This window comes from Boleophthalmus pectinirostris, unplaced genomic scaffold (genome assembly GCF_026225935.1).
Source record: "Boleophthalmus pectinirostris isolate CB_2022bp ecotype Guang Dong unplaced genomic scaffold, ASM2622593v1 HiC_scaffold_3, whole genome shotgun sequence".
In the NCBI taxonomy this organism is placed as follows: domain Eukaryota; kingdom Metazoa; phylum Chordata; class Actinopteri; order Gobiiformes; family Gobiidae; genus Boleophthalmus; species Boleophthalmus pectinirostris.
Window position 1 is genome coordinate 42,145,422 of NW_026571299.1, and position 16,762 is coordinate 42,162,183.

The 16,762-nt window shown below is 37.2% G+C and overlaps 1 protein-coding gene across 2 annotated transcripts in view; it reads right to left on the reverse strand.

Moving 5' to 3' along the window:
* Positions 1 to 16,762, reverse strand: part of pdzrn3b (PDZ domain containing RING finger 3b) — a 136,307-nt gene that overhangs the window by 106,301 nt on the left and 13,244 nt on the right. The gene's annotated exons all lie outside the window — the stretch shown is intronic.

The window sequence follows — 16,762 nt, forward strand, 5'->3', positions numbered from 1 at the left end:
TGTATATGAATACGAAAAGATGGACTGAATCGGCATTCTCATGTAAATTGTTCAGCAGCAGAGAAAACCCAGACATAGCTAAATCTCACTTGACAACATCCCACTACCTTTGAACATGTTTGAAAGTGTTGACATTGGCCACTTGACAAATCGGTGGAGTGGCCTTCAAAGAACATCTTGTCATAATGAACTGTTTGCCCACTTGAATTGATGTGCAACATACGTGCTGGAATGAGATGAATGGCACAGGAGATAGTGATCGATGAGAAAGGCATTTGTCTAGACACATTTTTGAAGGACCCTTCAGAAAGGCAGCTCATGTGTAGATAGACGTGTTTGTCTAAGAACCTGCTAGGTGACTTCAGAGATGATGGGTAAGCAAGTACACAGTTTGCTGTGTAGCCGTTGCTGTCTGAAGCAATGGAAGAAAGTGAAGAAACAAGTGTCAGTTATAGCCGACATTTTGAGTAAGTAATGCAAAATGGGAAACATTTCAACAGATGTAGAAGTCTAATTAACTAACCAATACTTGACTTAACCTAAAGTAAAGCCTTCTGAAAGACTAGTGGCAACTCTCTCAATTACACAAATTCACAATGCACTGATACATCAATGTGTGCAAGCAGTCAGATATATAAAAACTATGAGGATCCAGATGGTACAATTAGAGTCATGGATATTAACTAATGCAATATTATCATAGACATATGTCGGGAATAAATCTTCCAGAAACTTGAAGTAAAAGTGATGACTCTCATCTTTGTCTCACTGGGTGGTGATCTTGGTGGCATTCGTCCCATGTTATTTGTGAACAGACATACATATGGCGTGCAGTTCAAACAAACTCAGAAACTCAAACCCCCCCAAAATCAGATAAAGGCCTAGTCACGATGTGCCAAAAGACAGCTGGGAGAAGTCTAACATCTTCCTTGGCTCTTATTCAAGGAATTTGACTTGAGGAGCGCGACGTGCACCCTTCACCTGCAAGACCTTGTTTCAAACTTCCAATGCTGGATAAGATAGAGCTTATACAGATCGTACCATAGCCTATTCAGAACTGCATCTCTATGTCAGACATGAGTCGGTGTTTTTATTTGTAAGGATTATAACTCAGAGATCAAATTTTTTAAGAGCGAGAATAAAGCTCCTTTTGTATGGCCGCGTGTATGTGGAGCCAAAGCTCTCCAGACAGCATACCTCTGCAGAGACAGCAGCTGTTAGCTTGATATAGCACGGCTCGACACAAGCCACCGTCTTAAAACCTTCCTTGTCCTTTTAACAAGCTCCATTTTACCAACGAAAGACTATGGGCAGTCTTCATTATTGCCTTTGGAACAGACCGAATTTGACTTTCCAGTGTGGACAGACTAAGAAATATTGAATAGAAAATGAAAACAGCTCTTCAGGCCAGTCAGGAGAGATGCCGATCCCTCTGTACGTGTCCTAATTCTGTTTTATCTACATCAGCAATTCTTCAGGTGGCTGGATTCCTAAGTCCATGAACATTCCAAATTTCTCCCTGCATTTTGTTTTTCATCACGTTTATCTGCCTGAGTGCGTGTCAAAGGAGAATCAGACTAGATGATGGCATTTGATATGAGAACAAAAGGGGACTATTTAGTTTGGGAAGAAAGTGCATAGAGACCTTGGATTTAGAGTTCATACGACTTGCAAAGGTGAACTATTGATTCAAATTCAGAAACATGATGCTGAAGTAATAATCTGCAGGTTTCAAGAGGATTGCAGTTGGCTAGAATCATGATCCTTAGGCCGGGAAAAGAAGACCTATTCATTCAATTCAGCTTTCTGTTATAAGTGTCATTTTGGATTTTTGACCATTGAAAGAAGATATTTTATTTTGAATTGTTAATTGCTATGGCACCAATCCTTCATCACTCCAAAACCCATGAATATAGTCACTTGGCTCCAAACCGTATCATTAACAGTGGTGGGAAAAAAAAAGTACTCAATTTTGTTACTTAAGTAAAAGTACAGACAGCTGAGCAAAACAAACAAACAAAAAAAAAGTTAAAGTTAAAGTATGACATGAAAAAAATCTTCAAGAAAAAGTATTTAAGTACCAGTTTCACGTGTTAAAAGTAAAAGTATTTTGTTACTGATTTTGAGACGTAATAAAGCTTCAAATGTATGAATGAAGGATTTTGTTAATGTTTCCGAGTTTGCTGATGACACTTGACACTTTATTTTACTCTGGAAAAGACATAAAAGAGGTTACAAGTAACGTTAACAAAGAGCTAAGAAAAGTAAAATATTGGTTTGATTTAAATGGATTGATTCTGAATATTAAAAAACACATTTCTTTTTATTTAATGATAAAAAGAAAAAAGACAACATAACATTAGAAATAGATGGGATACAGATTCAAAGAGTAAATGAAACCACATTTTTAAGAGTTATGATTGATGAAGGTCTAAACTGGAGGTCTCGTATAAATTACACAAAAGGCAAAATTTCCAAAGCCAATGCTGTTCTGCATAAAGTAAAGTTTTCACTAAACAGTACAGCATTATTAACTTTGTATAACTCTATATTGTACCAGATCTGATGAACTGTGTGGAAATTTGGGGTTCAACATGTAAAACTTACCTACAACCTTTATTTATTTTACAAGAAAGGGCCTTAAGAATTATCACCAACAGTCATTGTAGAGACACATCCAACCCAATATTTGCTCAACTTAAAGTGTTGAAAATGCAGGATTTTGTCGACTTAAGTCTCCTCAAAGTCATGTATAAAGCAAAGTGCAATGTTTTACCTGTAAATATTCAAAAACTGTTTGAGATGAGAACAAGCCACTACAATTTAAAAGGAACCTAAATGTTTAAAAAACCCAGATTCAGAACCGAGGTTCTGGAGCGAAGTGTCGCTGTGAAAGGAGTTCACTTACGGAATAGTCTTGAAAAAGAAATAAAAGAATCAAATACAATGATAACATTTAAAAAACATATAAAATCGAATGCAGTGTGTATGTATAAAAAAGAAAACTAAGTTGTTGCAGATAATAATGAAGATTACTGTTTGCAACTGATCAGTAATTGTGCCTGAACTGATATGGAATGTTTAGTAACCGTCGGTGTTGATGTATTGTTTTGAAAAAGGAAAGGGGGCAGATAACATAAGATTTTTTCTTCTTTCTGCTCCTTTTCATTCATTTCTTGTGTGTCTGATGTTGTGACACTGTTAATGTCTTTTTATGCTTTATGAAATAAATAAATAAATAAAATAAAATAAATAAAATGTAGTAATTTTGATACAGAATTGTGCAGATTTTTTAAGCAAAAGTAAAAGGTACTGTATCCATTCAATGTACAGATTGTTTCCTTAAATATTCATTCTGTCAGATCTCAGAGGCTAAGCAAGGCCAGTCCTGGTTAGTACTCGGATGTTAGACCACTGGAAACACCAGGTGCCACAGTGGGGCGCCAGTTGCGAAAACTGTTGTTGTGTCCTTAGGCAAGGCACTTCACCCACATTGCCTAGTATGAAAGTGGTGTGTGTGTGTTGTTGGCAGCCGAAGCGCTATATAAATAAAAACTTACTTACTTATTTCACTACTTTTGACTTTCTGGCATTTCACCACAAATTACTGACAAACAGTGTTGGGGAGTAACAGATTACATGTACCGGAGTTATGTAATCAGAGTACAAATTATGAGTAACTGTACTCAGTTACAGTTACTGTTTCAGTGAGTGGTAATTGGATTACAGTTACTTTGTTAAAATAAATGGATTACATGGCGGTATTTTCCTGTTTTCACATTCTGGGCTAAACCAGGTCTAAACCAGGACTAAACCAGGACTAAACCAGGATTTAACAGGACTAAACCAGGATTTAACCAGGACTAAACCAGGATTTAACAGGACTAAATCATGCCGTGTGGACCATGTCTCCCCCTCTTCTATCAATAATATTTTTAATTTGGTTGAGTAAAGACTGGGCATTTTTATTTTATTTTAGCAGACAAAATTAAAATGTTTTGTGTAGATATCCTCGTCTTTGCTCCTCTACAGCAAATCAAGTAATCCAAAGTATTCAGAGTACGTTACTCACCTAAAGTAACCTTCCCAACTACAAACTACATTTTGGGGTATGTAATCTGTAATCTGGAGGGGAATACATTTTAAAAGTAACCTTCCCAACACTGCTGACAAATAATACATTTTAATCTAAAATTGATTCAAATTTGATGAATCACACAGCCCAAACTAGCACCCCTACTTTTGCACATTAAGGTCAAGACCAGCCATTACTTTGTTCTGTGATGCACTATAATAGTTTACTTAACATGTTTCAAGTTGAGAAATATTCAATAAAAGCTCTCTAGTCAAGCTTCTGGGTTTTATAAAGCATACCTCCAGTCCTAAGTCAGCCTCTAATAACTAATATGGACTCTTAACAGTTGTAAAGTGGGCTGCCTCAGCACTCCACGCAGAAAGGGCTGGCTGCTGAAGCTCGCAATTATTTTCCATCTTACCTCTCGGCACGAACCCCACCACCTCCCTCCATCCTTTTTCATTTATTTTAAGAGTATTGCGTTGCAGCTGAGGGGAGTGGGGAAAGCGCAGTGACAAAGAGCTTCATTTCCTTGTAGCTGCAGCTTAAGATTTTCATTAGTGTTAAAATGTTCTTACAAAAGTTTATTGTCCAGTTAAGACAGCCGTGACGCTAGAGACACTTTTCCCTCCCCGGTTTGCGTAGGACAGTGTACTTTAGAACTACTGTTTTCGCAAGATGGCAGAAAGGAAAATATTCTCTTTCAAGTTGAGCTAAGAACTTTTACTCTGGGGGATATCCTTTACCACCTGTACATATCAATCACAGTCTTCGGTCCAGCTCATGAATAAAGAGCGAAACGTGCTTGTATCCCAGTCCACGAAGGAGACAAAATGGCGGTGTCAGGGGCAGGGCTCCAAGATTAAAAAGCAACAAATTCTTGCTGAGGTTTAATCAAAGAGTCTCTGTGTCGGCGAGCCCTAAATGAAACTTTATTGACACCTATGCGTTGAACTTGGCATGCGCTGCAGTGCTCGGCCGGTGGTCTGGTGCTCCTCCTAAGGCTGCTTGTTATTCTCAGGGTTATATGTCATAATCTACAGGATCTTGTGGACACAACCTGCTTAACCCCATGTCCGAAGTGTAGGTCTTTGGTAGTTAGAGGTGGTCCTTCTCGGGCACATGTTCTTAATAGAAAAAAAAAAAGCAAATAAATAAATAAATCATGAAAAGGAATTTAGGTTGTTTTTTTGTTTTTTTTTACTAAATGTTACCGCAGTTTAGTTATTGGTAAGGATGGGGCAAGATCTTGTGCCACAACATCTCATGAGACAAAATTGTACAGATAGGTCCGGTGAAGTGGTAACGGAGGGAAACAGGGGCAGATTTTTTTTACATTCAAATAGTACTTATTCAGAAACTAGAGGGACTATTGAAATAAGTAAAGTATTAGAATGTAGGAAAGAGTTACACTCCAACAGGGTCAAGTTAAACCTGTGATATTCTTTCAAGTTGTTGATAAAAAAATAAAAAACTCATGTCAGTAACGGAGGGAATGAAATATGCAGCACTTTTTGGGCAATAAATACAAACAGTGATAACTAGCGGTTCTCACTTACATATCCTTAACAAACCGGTTTGAGGGAGGGAAAATTGTGCAAACAAGTAGAAGGTGCATGATTTTACATCATTTGTCAGCTTTTTTCTTCCCAATACTTTAATATTACTTCAAAATGAAAGGAAACTATTTCTATAAAATATGTCAGTCCTTCCAAGCTAATTTTTTATCATTTTAAATACTTTTTTTTTTTTTTTTTTAAATCATGTACCTTCATCAACAGTTCAAAAATGGAATAACACAAGATATGATGAAATACATCCATTTATTGACATGATTTGCAGGTCTTTGAAACTTGGGAAATAATTTTTGTTCCATGTTTCATACATGGTCTGTTTAAAACATATGGAACTTTAGAACCAAAAATGGTACAGAAAAAAGGTCAACAGTTTCATAAACTAGAGTACATATGTATCTGTTCAATACATTTTTATATCAGATGCATTAACTTAAGTTTTTGGCCTTGCTGTTTACTTCTGCTTGACCGGGTCCAGAAAACTTATGGAAACAAAACTCACAATTTATAGGATGTGTTTATATTTGGATTGGGCAAAAATAAGTTAAGAGCTCATGAGTTACACGTCCTTGAAAGGTGGAGTTCCAAAACACAGCACTATAATGACAACAAATTGTATTAAACTGAATTTTTAAAACAATTGCCAGGCCAAAATTGTGAACTGGATTGGACAATTTATTTATTACAGATGTTTTAAAATGTTGTCTTGTTCTCATGGACCCAATCTCGTGTCTCATTACGACTCGTGGGAATTGCATCTTGTCCCACCCTTAGTTACAGACTTCTCTAAATCATCACAGTATTGTTGATTATAGATGACATTGGCAATGATATAATTACCAATGTACATATTTCATTGCAGTAACATTTGAAACCTAGGAGTTAAAACAATGCAAATTCCACCCCAAAATTTCCCAATTCCCCGAATATTACCAAGGGACATGTTTAGCAATCTGCTTTGAGTTCTTTCACTGTGAAATGGCAAATACAGGATTGTTAAAGTCACAAATATTATAACAAAAGAAGAAAAATGGTGTTGAAATAGAGTACATTTTGGTTCTGTAAATAGCTCCTCATTCCGAGCCAAGAGTAGGAAGCGTGCACTCAAAGGAAAAGAAGTGGCATCCTTCCAGAAAGAAGGGAGTAGACTGATAAAGAGCACTTTTCTTCCCACTGCAGAATAACTCATCCTGAGAATGGTGGGGGAAATAAGACATAAGTGAGTCGTCTGCACAACATCGCTCCTTTCCTCCTCTCCCTTATCCCTGAAAAGTCTGCTCAATGAACCAGTTGGGACGAGGCTCCAGACAGTTTGTCAAAAAAAGGTAAAACAGGAAAAAAAAAGAGGGAAGTCTTTAATGAGAGGAGAGGTAAGACTTGAAAGCGAACATTTCTCATGGGGAATGAGGCCAGACAAAGCAGAGTAACAGACACCAAAGCAATGAAGAGTGTTTCTGTTTGCACACATTTACATGAAAAAGGCAATGCAGCAATCAGGAGTTCTATAGTGAGAGGAGCCAAGCAGACACTGAGCCACGAGGGCAAGCCACCAGAGGAAAATATTTTGATAAGAAACTTCACTTCAGGGCCCCCACACTCATTCCAGCTGTAGTCTGCAGTAGATGAGGTTGTAACTACTCCCGGCAGCTGACCCCATTTGCCTAGTGTTCAACACGGTTTGAGCAGGTGCACTTATCCAGTTTAAGCCACAGGACTACTGCACGTGATGTAACTCTAAAGATCACATGTGATACTTCTCTCAAGAAAATGTATGTTGATTGTAGCACAATTAGTTCAGATATTATCGCACATCTGTCAAGAACAAGAGGGACGGTTGCGCAGATGTCAGGCCTGTGTGTTTCTGCGTCTGTTAAGCCCCTAAATGGATCCTGACATCTGCTGGAAGAGGAAATTTTGATGACAGAAATGTCGGCTAGTGCCAGCCTTCACTCAGAGGCACAGTTGGACTACGGGAATATTCACATTTTAAAACAAATGCCATACTATTCATTTATAACAATGATCCTAGTGTATGCACCATCCCAATCACCAAACAAAATGCTACTACAACTACTACTCAGGTATATGTTGTGTGTAAGAATCTACACTTAATAATTGAGAATGCTGAGTATACATTTAAAACATGACAAAAAAGACATCAAAAGTTGCAAACAGCTGAGCAGATTTTTCAGTAGCACACTGTGGCTAGTGTTACAGAGCATGTCCGTGTGACATTCTGTCTGTACGGTCTATGTATAGTGTCCTTAGTAAAAGCATTTAGAGGCTTAGCCTGTAACTCAATAGTGCAATCTCTTCACTCGTTTGACTCACACAGGCTTTGATGACTTGGGAGTTGTGTGGAAAATAGCACTGGGTCTGTTTGATTCATTCATATTAGATATAGATCAGTGAGAGACTCCTGGGGGCAGAGCACAGTTTGCCAATAATAATTTATAATGCTCTCTGTGCGTGGTCGGGAGCAGCAGAAACTCTACACACATCTTATTGCACAGTAGATATATAGTGAAAGCAAAGTAACAATAAACTCTATAGTTCAATTACTACCTACTGTCCAATTTACTTTTCAACAAATCACTCCCAACATGAACACTGATAACAATTTCTTTTTTAATAAAAAAAAATATATATATATTTGAATTTTAAAAATTCAACCACACAGGGGCAGAGTGGTGTGAGGTCATCTGAAATACAGAAATTAAACTGACACATGAATAGACCTGTTCTGACTAACTGCCCATTGATATGTGTGTATCAGTATATACTTTTGCTCTAATTTTAGGCCGAAATGGTGAACAAAAGGTTTCTATTTGAACACCCAGCATGACAATAGATTATAGACATGAAAGTATACATGTTAGAAAAGCCATAATGAGACCATGTGAAGACCAAAAAAATGATGTCAATGTAGCAAACAAAGCTATGCTGTGTATGATCAAGAGTGCTTTGAGAATAAAGTTGTGGTGAAGTAAATCTCGCATCATCAGAGCAAAGTAACTACAGTATAAAGATGGTAGATGTGAGGCGGAGAGGCAGACACTGACATTATGATGAATGACAGGGATCTAAAGCCTATAATCTGTTGAAGGATCACAGATGGACACAAAACAGGTTTACGTCACTGTCAGACCAGAGCTCTTTCAAGAATTCTACATAAAAATATTAACTTCAACTGTCACTACTGAAATCTGAAATTAATAGGAAAGTCCCCACGTGTGTGGGAGCGTAATAGCATTACATTTCTTATGAAAAGAACTCACAAGAATTCTGTCAAAAGGGATAAAAATTAAGTCTAAATGGAAAAAAATAAGATTACAAACCAAACAAAGACCTGTTCTTTTCAGTGTCTTGTGATTTATTCCAAATGCTGCCATGTGGCTTGGCAGCATGCTCCTAATTGATTTGCCAACATAAAGAATTCTCTATCACCAATGCCCATTAAGTTTTATTACAACATAATACTGCTATCTATCAGCATTAAATGGAGTTCAACACAGTCCTCGCAGGCCTAGTTAAGCACTTCTTGGGGAAAAACGAAGGCGCTAAATATTTACAGTAGACTCTTGCTTCAGCTCAAGCATTTGAGGGTAGCAACAGCTGCTGGGGAACAATGTGGAATAAAAATTTGTAGAGGATGTCAAGATTTGATTTAATTTCAGCATTGTTGCACTGTTTTTATGTATGCGCTCTCATGAAACCAACTCTACCATATTGACAAAGCAGTCTATTTTCAGAATTTCTCAATGCAGTTCTAAAGCAAATAAAAAATGCATAGCTGTGAAAAGCACATACTTTCCACAGGCCAAAAGAGAAAAAATGACAAGTTGTTGAATATACTGGTATTTATTGATAATAAATAATTCATAGAGCACCACATGGTCCATTTTGTAGTGACTATGAATATCTTCCAAGAGCAGTAGAAGGCTGTTAACTTTGTAAAATAGGAAACAGGAGTGTTTCTAAAGCCTACAAAAACATAAATGCTTATAGAAGTAAAGGATTCAAAAGATTTACTGTGTCTAAACTACATAATTCTCATTTTATCACATTGTTCATAGTACTCTACAGAGCTCGGGAAAGGCTTTAAAAATGTAAAATGTACACAATTATAATTTTATGTAGTAAGTAAATCATGAGTTAAGGACTTTTTCCCATTCGGATGATGTAATATTTTATTCTAAATTCTTAATCACTGGGTCTGTTAAACAATGAAGAGGAATTTGTCATTAATCTGAAACCCATGGATACCCTAACACCTCGCAGTTAAATAATAACAGGCTGCCAGGCCTCCGAGCTCTACCCAATTAATTATTGTCAGTTACACACATTAATGAAACTGAAAAAAGGTGTCAGTTTCAATACAGAAAGAGGAATGATTTATTTAGGTTTGTAAAAGAGTTTAAGTGTAAAAAGGCTTATTTACTGAATAGTAGAAATGCCATTTGTTATGAGTATTTCTGAGAATATGAAAGTTGTGCCAATCTGACGTTCTGACAAGTTTCAGCCAAGTTTCAGCTTCCTGTTGCAACATTTTCAGGTCAATTTCTTGTTCAAAAGATATAATATTTTGTTTTAAATTGGGATGCACTGATCCAGCGTTTTCTGCTGCAACACCGATGTCGATACATTGGCTTTAAGTATCTGCCGATGCCTGATATCAACCAATACTAGGGCAGAGACTGAAAATATTGATTTCCTTTAAACTCAAGTAGCGTATGGTAAACAATTATCCAAATGTGTTTTGTAACTTAATTATGCTATGAAAAAATGACAAAACAGCAAATACAAGTTCAATATTACAGGATGTTTTGGGTCAATATTGGTGAGTAAATCGTCTTAATACGCCAATTTTCAGTATCAGCACTGATATCTGATACCAGTTTTGTATCACTGCACCCTCAGTCTTAAATTGGTAATCGCTGGCAACCGTCGTACTTTTTCTCATTCTAAAACCCATGGCTATCCTGGGAACATGCTTCAGTCTGAACACATTCAGGGAACACGGAGAGGAAACGACAGGCCATTACAGCGTGGCAAGCCCCTGTTAATCAGTCTATTAGTGTTTAATTGAGGGTAGTTCATTAGGAGGCGATGGGCAGGCAGGGCCCCGGGGCCACAAGTTGAGATGAGGAGCAGCTGGCAGAGCAACCTGATCCCATTGTCACGCAGTCCATTTATGCACAGCTACTGATGGACTGATGGAAAAATTTGTCAATTACATCTGTCTGCTCCTGCCCTTTTGGAAACATTTTAGAGTAGCGTTGGGCATGATGACAAAGAAATAAATCATAGTCTCTCTATTTTTTGATGGATTGTGTTTTTTGATTCAGTATTTTCCTTATTGAAAACAAATGCAAGTTTCTTTCAGTATTAATTTCCACAACATAAACAATACATACTTTTAAATCATTGTTATGTTAATACACAAATTGAATTTCATGGTCTGAACTCGTCTCCAAACCTCATGATTTTACTGACAGAGGACTGGCTGTAGACTTCTCGAAAAAAAACAAAAACAACGAGGCCTATCACGATAATGACAATATCGACTTATCGTTCAGTATATGAAAACTAGAACAACATATTCTGGGGTTCAGTATTTATTGTGGGTACTTTTTCTTTGTACTAGTGGGGAGATTTTAGCATTTTAATGTTAGGACTAGAGCTGTGCAAAAATATCGAAATACAGATATATCGTATCGTTTAATGTGATGATACAGTATCGATGTTGTGGGCTGGATATATCACCTCAGAGTATTTTTTTTTATATTTTACAAAATGATTTTGTTACATTGCTACAGTTTTGTTGTTTGTTTAGTGGAAGGAAACACATTTGACATTTGAAATTGAATTTATATTTGAATTTATTAAAAGAAAGCTCAATTTTCAAAACAGGACAAACACGGCTCTGGAGAACACAGATATGGAGAAGAGTTCTTATTGTAAGGATTTAGAGCCAGGAGCGAGGCAAAAGTACGAGCAGTAGAGAAGTAAAAGATTTGCCAACAATCGAGGCAGAGGAGATCACGAACTATTTAGCTCTTCAGACGTCGTTCTACACCAGACAACAGATGAAGTTTACAAAAGTTTGGAGGCATAGAACTTTTTTTGTCAGTGTCAGGGTCCACAATCTCGGTGCAAAACGCCTAAATGATGATGATGGTTTGGTCGTCACCGGGGTGAGTGTTTCTCTTATTTTATGTGTATCGACTGTTATGGAAAAACTGCAGTGTATCAGCAGTGACCTCTATCTGAACTATTTAATGTCAACAAGCATCATTAGTTGTTCGTCGTTAATGATTTGTTTATGTTTAGGTAAACAACAAAAAACTATTTATCTTTGTAACAAACCTTTGTCAAAGTGGTCACTGCAGACACGAGCATTAGCGAATTCTGCTCCTCCCGACCGCAAACAGGTTTGTAATCCACTTTTTACGGCGTTGTTCTGTCGGCTTTTCCCATTTCTGACCTTTGTGGACGACTATATTCAGTACTCTAAAAAAATCGCTTTTCCTTCTCTCGGTTAGAACAATTGGCACAGCTGTAAACTACACAACACATCGGTATTTTCCTCCAGTCAGTTCACTTCCTGCCCTCCATCTGATTTTGCGTGCTGACAAACGTAGCCCTGTGACGTCACGTGAAACCCAGATATTCAGCAGTTTGTTGCAATTCAGGCTTGTCTATCTAAAAATGGTTTACTCGGATTATCCTGCTTTGAGACAGTGCCATAAAGTTGTTTCAATATTATCCTTTATTGCGATATTTCTCTGTAGCAATATATCAAGCTTCAAAATTTGTTATCGTGACTGACCTACTTTTAACCATTTTAACACACATAAATTTCAAAGTCTGAACTCTGCTCCAAACCTCACAATTTTACGGACAGAGGCCTGGCTTTAGACTTCTCGATTAAAAAGACCCGACCGTGTCATTAACGATTATAAATGACTGAATCTCAATAAAAATTTGATCACATAACCCTATTTTAGTGTCACGAATTCGATACCTGCATGAGTGGTCAATGCTATGCAACGTGGGAGAAAACGAGCCCGAACGTGAATCAACTTTTTGTTCTTGTGAGTGAGAGGAAACCAGAGAGATGACAGAAAATGCAACGAAGCAGAAATGTTGGACACGCTCTACCAGTTGAGTCACTGCGGTATCAGTTACTATCAAAGTTTGTGATCTGGGATTACGAATTTTGAAGTGTGACATATTGCTGAAGTAAATAAAGATGATAAATGATAAGATTGAAATTCATAAATGCCACTGACACAAAAATCCAAGAGCAGATTTAAACCACAAAAACTATTCTAAATCAACAATATTGTTAAAAAAGAGCTGGAATGAAATAAATAGCAGAATGTATTTAAGTACTTAGTTAGTCATAAAAGTTAATAATTCAACCTTTAACAATTTATATCTAATCGTAGTCAAATAATAACCAAACATTTGCCAGCAGTGTAAGTACACACAATAAACATATACTCCAAAAAATACTGTTCCCGTGTTCATATATTGAACGATAAGCCGAAAGAGTAATTATTGTGACAAGCCTAATTTACACACACACTCAAACACTGAAATATGAGTGTTTGGGACTGGAGTGGGGGTCGGGCTAAAGCATTTTGCCCTAATGTTATGCAGCATCAGTTCATTTAGTTAACCCTGAGCAGCTATCATGTGTTATTTACAACTTGGATAATGTGAGAAGTGGTTTACATGCAGTACACCGATTCTCTGTCCGAAAACAAAGGTGGCTTGTCTTTACTTCTTCAAAGCAGCTTTGTATCGGACAGCAAAATTGACCTACAGTTGTGCCTGTGCCTCAGCTGGACCGCGGCGGGGCAGTGGAATGTGGCTCGCTGGGGCTAGGATGGGAGCGTCAAGCCCTGGGCCACACAGCAGCTACAAAGAAGAGTGCATTTGTTTTGATATTATAAATATAACTTGGAGAAACTAAGCTTAAAATCATTTCGGCACACACAAGTAGCACTTATGAGCTGTAGCAGAATTATGCATAAGTGCTACTTCTGCTGCAACACAAACAAACACAGAAACTCTTATTTCTTACAATAGATATGGATTTTAGATTTTAGCATGAACATGTGAGAAAAGAACAAGTTCCTGTTCACCTCTGTGAATAAAAAGAGATTGCATTAATCCTAAAATTCAATCAAGTGTTTGACAAAGGCCCTCTTATTGCTTCAGAATTTCAAAAACATGTGATCCCAGGGAAAATAACACCAATGTCTGTTCCTCATTGCCCCAAGGGTCAAAAATACCATCTCAGAAACTCCAGCCACATGTCCTGCTGAGATAGCCATGTGCAGAGCTGGAGTTTATCAGCGCCACTAAGGTCAAGTCCATCGCACAATGGTCCCTCAGTGTCTGATAACATTCAAAATGAATTCACAATTTGACCATTTCACACTACATACTCAATGATTGCACTTACAACAGAGAAAATGCATTTTCTTAACCATCCATACACTTTTTATGGTGTCAAAAGAAGGTCTAAGGGCTTGACTTATTCAGCTGGTTATCCACTTGGATGAAAGAGAATACAGTTTCCTCAACAGGAGTATCTGCCTCTTAGCAAACTCTTCACATTGGCGTTATTCAGTGCTAAGTGCTGCGTGATTGTGTTTGGAGATGTCCTCAGCCTAGCGACCTGATACTTTAGAGCTGATGAGGGTGGAGGTGTTTAGTGGCTCACAGTAAGCTCACAACTCATGCACCAAGTGACAAGTAAGAAGGAGCAGATGTGCAGCTTGTAAGGGACGGCTAATGGAGAAATGGAGGTTATTTTTAGCCATTTTAAGACCTGGAGAATGAAGTCGAAAGGGTGTGTCCCATAATAAATGCCTCTTGCATGTAGTAAGTATTTGATTTTACAGCCTCATGCCAATAAGTTAGCTGCATGTGGAGCTAAGCCTGTTAGGGCATTTCACACATGCTTAACCCACCAGCAGCACATCATCACAATCTATTCCAAGATGAAATGTGCACAGGCCATTTGACTTAAAGGTGCACTGTGTAACTTTTCTGGTGGAGGGCCCGTCAAATGTTATTGCTTAGTCTGGAATGTTATGGTATGGTATTAAACCTTTCTATCATTATAGAAACCAAACCAGACCAAGTAGGTTAGATCTGTGGAGAGGCGAACCCACTCACAGTTAGGATGCCTGGTATTTTTGAGCTATAAAACCACCTATAATTGAATAAATGTAGGGTAAAGCTGTGTAAAATAATACTGTGGAATATTCCAGGCAGAGCAATGACATCTGCATAGAAACAAGCGAGTGACGGACCCCCAACCAAAAAGTTACATAGTGCACAGTTAATGTAAAACCCAAAATAAATAAAAAAGTACTCCTTGTGTGTTGTGGGACGATATAGAAATTTGGTGTTATGGTAATCATGGCCAAGATAATTGTGATTAATGTTTGTATCACAACAATTATGAAAACTGCTGACAGTTTAAAAATGATCTGGATATGAATAAAGATAATTTGAATATTATGAATAGATTCATATTTAAACAACTGTTATAGTTTTGTATTTTGTTAAAGTGAAAACAACAATGATCTAGAAGAAAACATCATGGATAAGTAGGGCTGGGTATCATTAAGAAGTTGCCGATACGATACATACCTCGATACATAGGCCACGATACGATACAGAGCACTTTCAATTCAGTACGATTCAATAGGATATATATCTCTATATATTGATTTTATTATTTTTGTTCATTGATTTTAGCATTATTTTATTTATTGATTCTATTAGTTTCCTCATGGTTAGAAGATAAAAACACAAAAATCTGCAGAATTAAGTAAAATGTTTACTTTGCTACGTAAAGCACTTTGGAAACTGTCTTGTTTATAAAATGTGCTATACAAATAAATTTGGATTGGATATATCAAATTGATTCAATACGAAAACAAAAGCTAAACCATGGCTGGATACTAAATCCACTGAGTTTGTGCAAAGTTAATATGAAAAAACACCAATTTTACTCAAAACTGTGAAAATGTCGACACAATTGTAGCTTTTACACAAAATAATTTAGTAAAATATTTCTAAAAACACTCTTGGCAAAATATCGATACAGCAGCCCACGTTATCAATACTGTATCATCAAATTAAACAATATGATATATCGATATTTCAATATTTTTGCACACCCCTATGGATAAGTATCTTTTATTTTTGCACATTCTGATGATTTATAGCGTTTATCTTTGTTGGCAATTTTCACAGTCGTATAAAATGTCCCACGGACATTTATTAGGTTTTATTGTCCTATCCCTATTGTGTGTTGTCTTCCTAAAGAAGGATGTAACAATATCCAAATCTCTCAGTATGATACTGTCATGAGATGCATGTTACTGTACAATACTGATCGCAATATTTTCTGGCCAGTAGCAAAATTTGAATATGCTACATTTTTCTTTTTAAAATGCCTTGACAGTCAACCCAAAGAACAAAGAACAAGATTTTAAAAATGCTCAATACCATAATTTCTGTTCTGAAATGGAGCAATGCTGCACCATAACAAAGAATCTAAGCAAAGACACTCGTGATAGGATATATAGTGATGCCCCACATTATTATTGTGAGACTTTTAATGATACGATATCAGGATATTTTGGTTATTGTTACATCCCTATTGGCACTGTGTCGCCTGTGTAAGTATATGGAGCTGAATAAAAAGCCATTTGTGTTGAATCTTGCCCCTGCCTCAGATGCGACGTGTTGTTTATACACTGTTGTAAACATTGCCCTGACTCAGACACATTTCTTCTGGCTGACGCCTCCACCATCTCTCCAGAAACACTCGAGCTTAACGCTTGGGTCCATATTAGCCCTGGCATCTCCCAATGTCAGTTTATTTAACATGGGCTGTTACTGGTCACCTTCTGCGACCTGAGTATGTTTGCTGACAGTTTACAAGGCGACATTTACAACTAGAGTCCAGGAGGCTCCATTCTCTCTCCATTTTCACACTCAAAAGCCCATACAGAGACCTCTCACCAAACTAAAGAGCCTAGACACACTTATCCAACCGCTGGCAAATTTTCTTCAC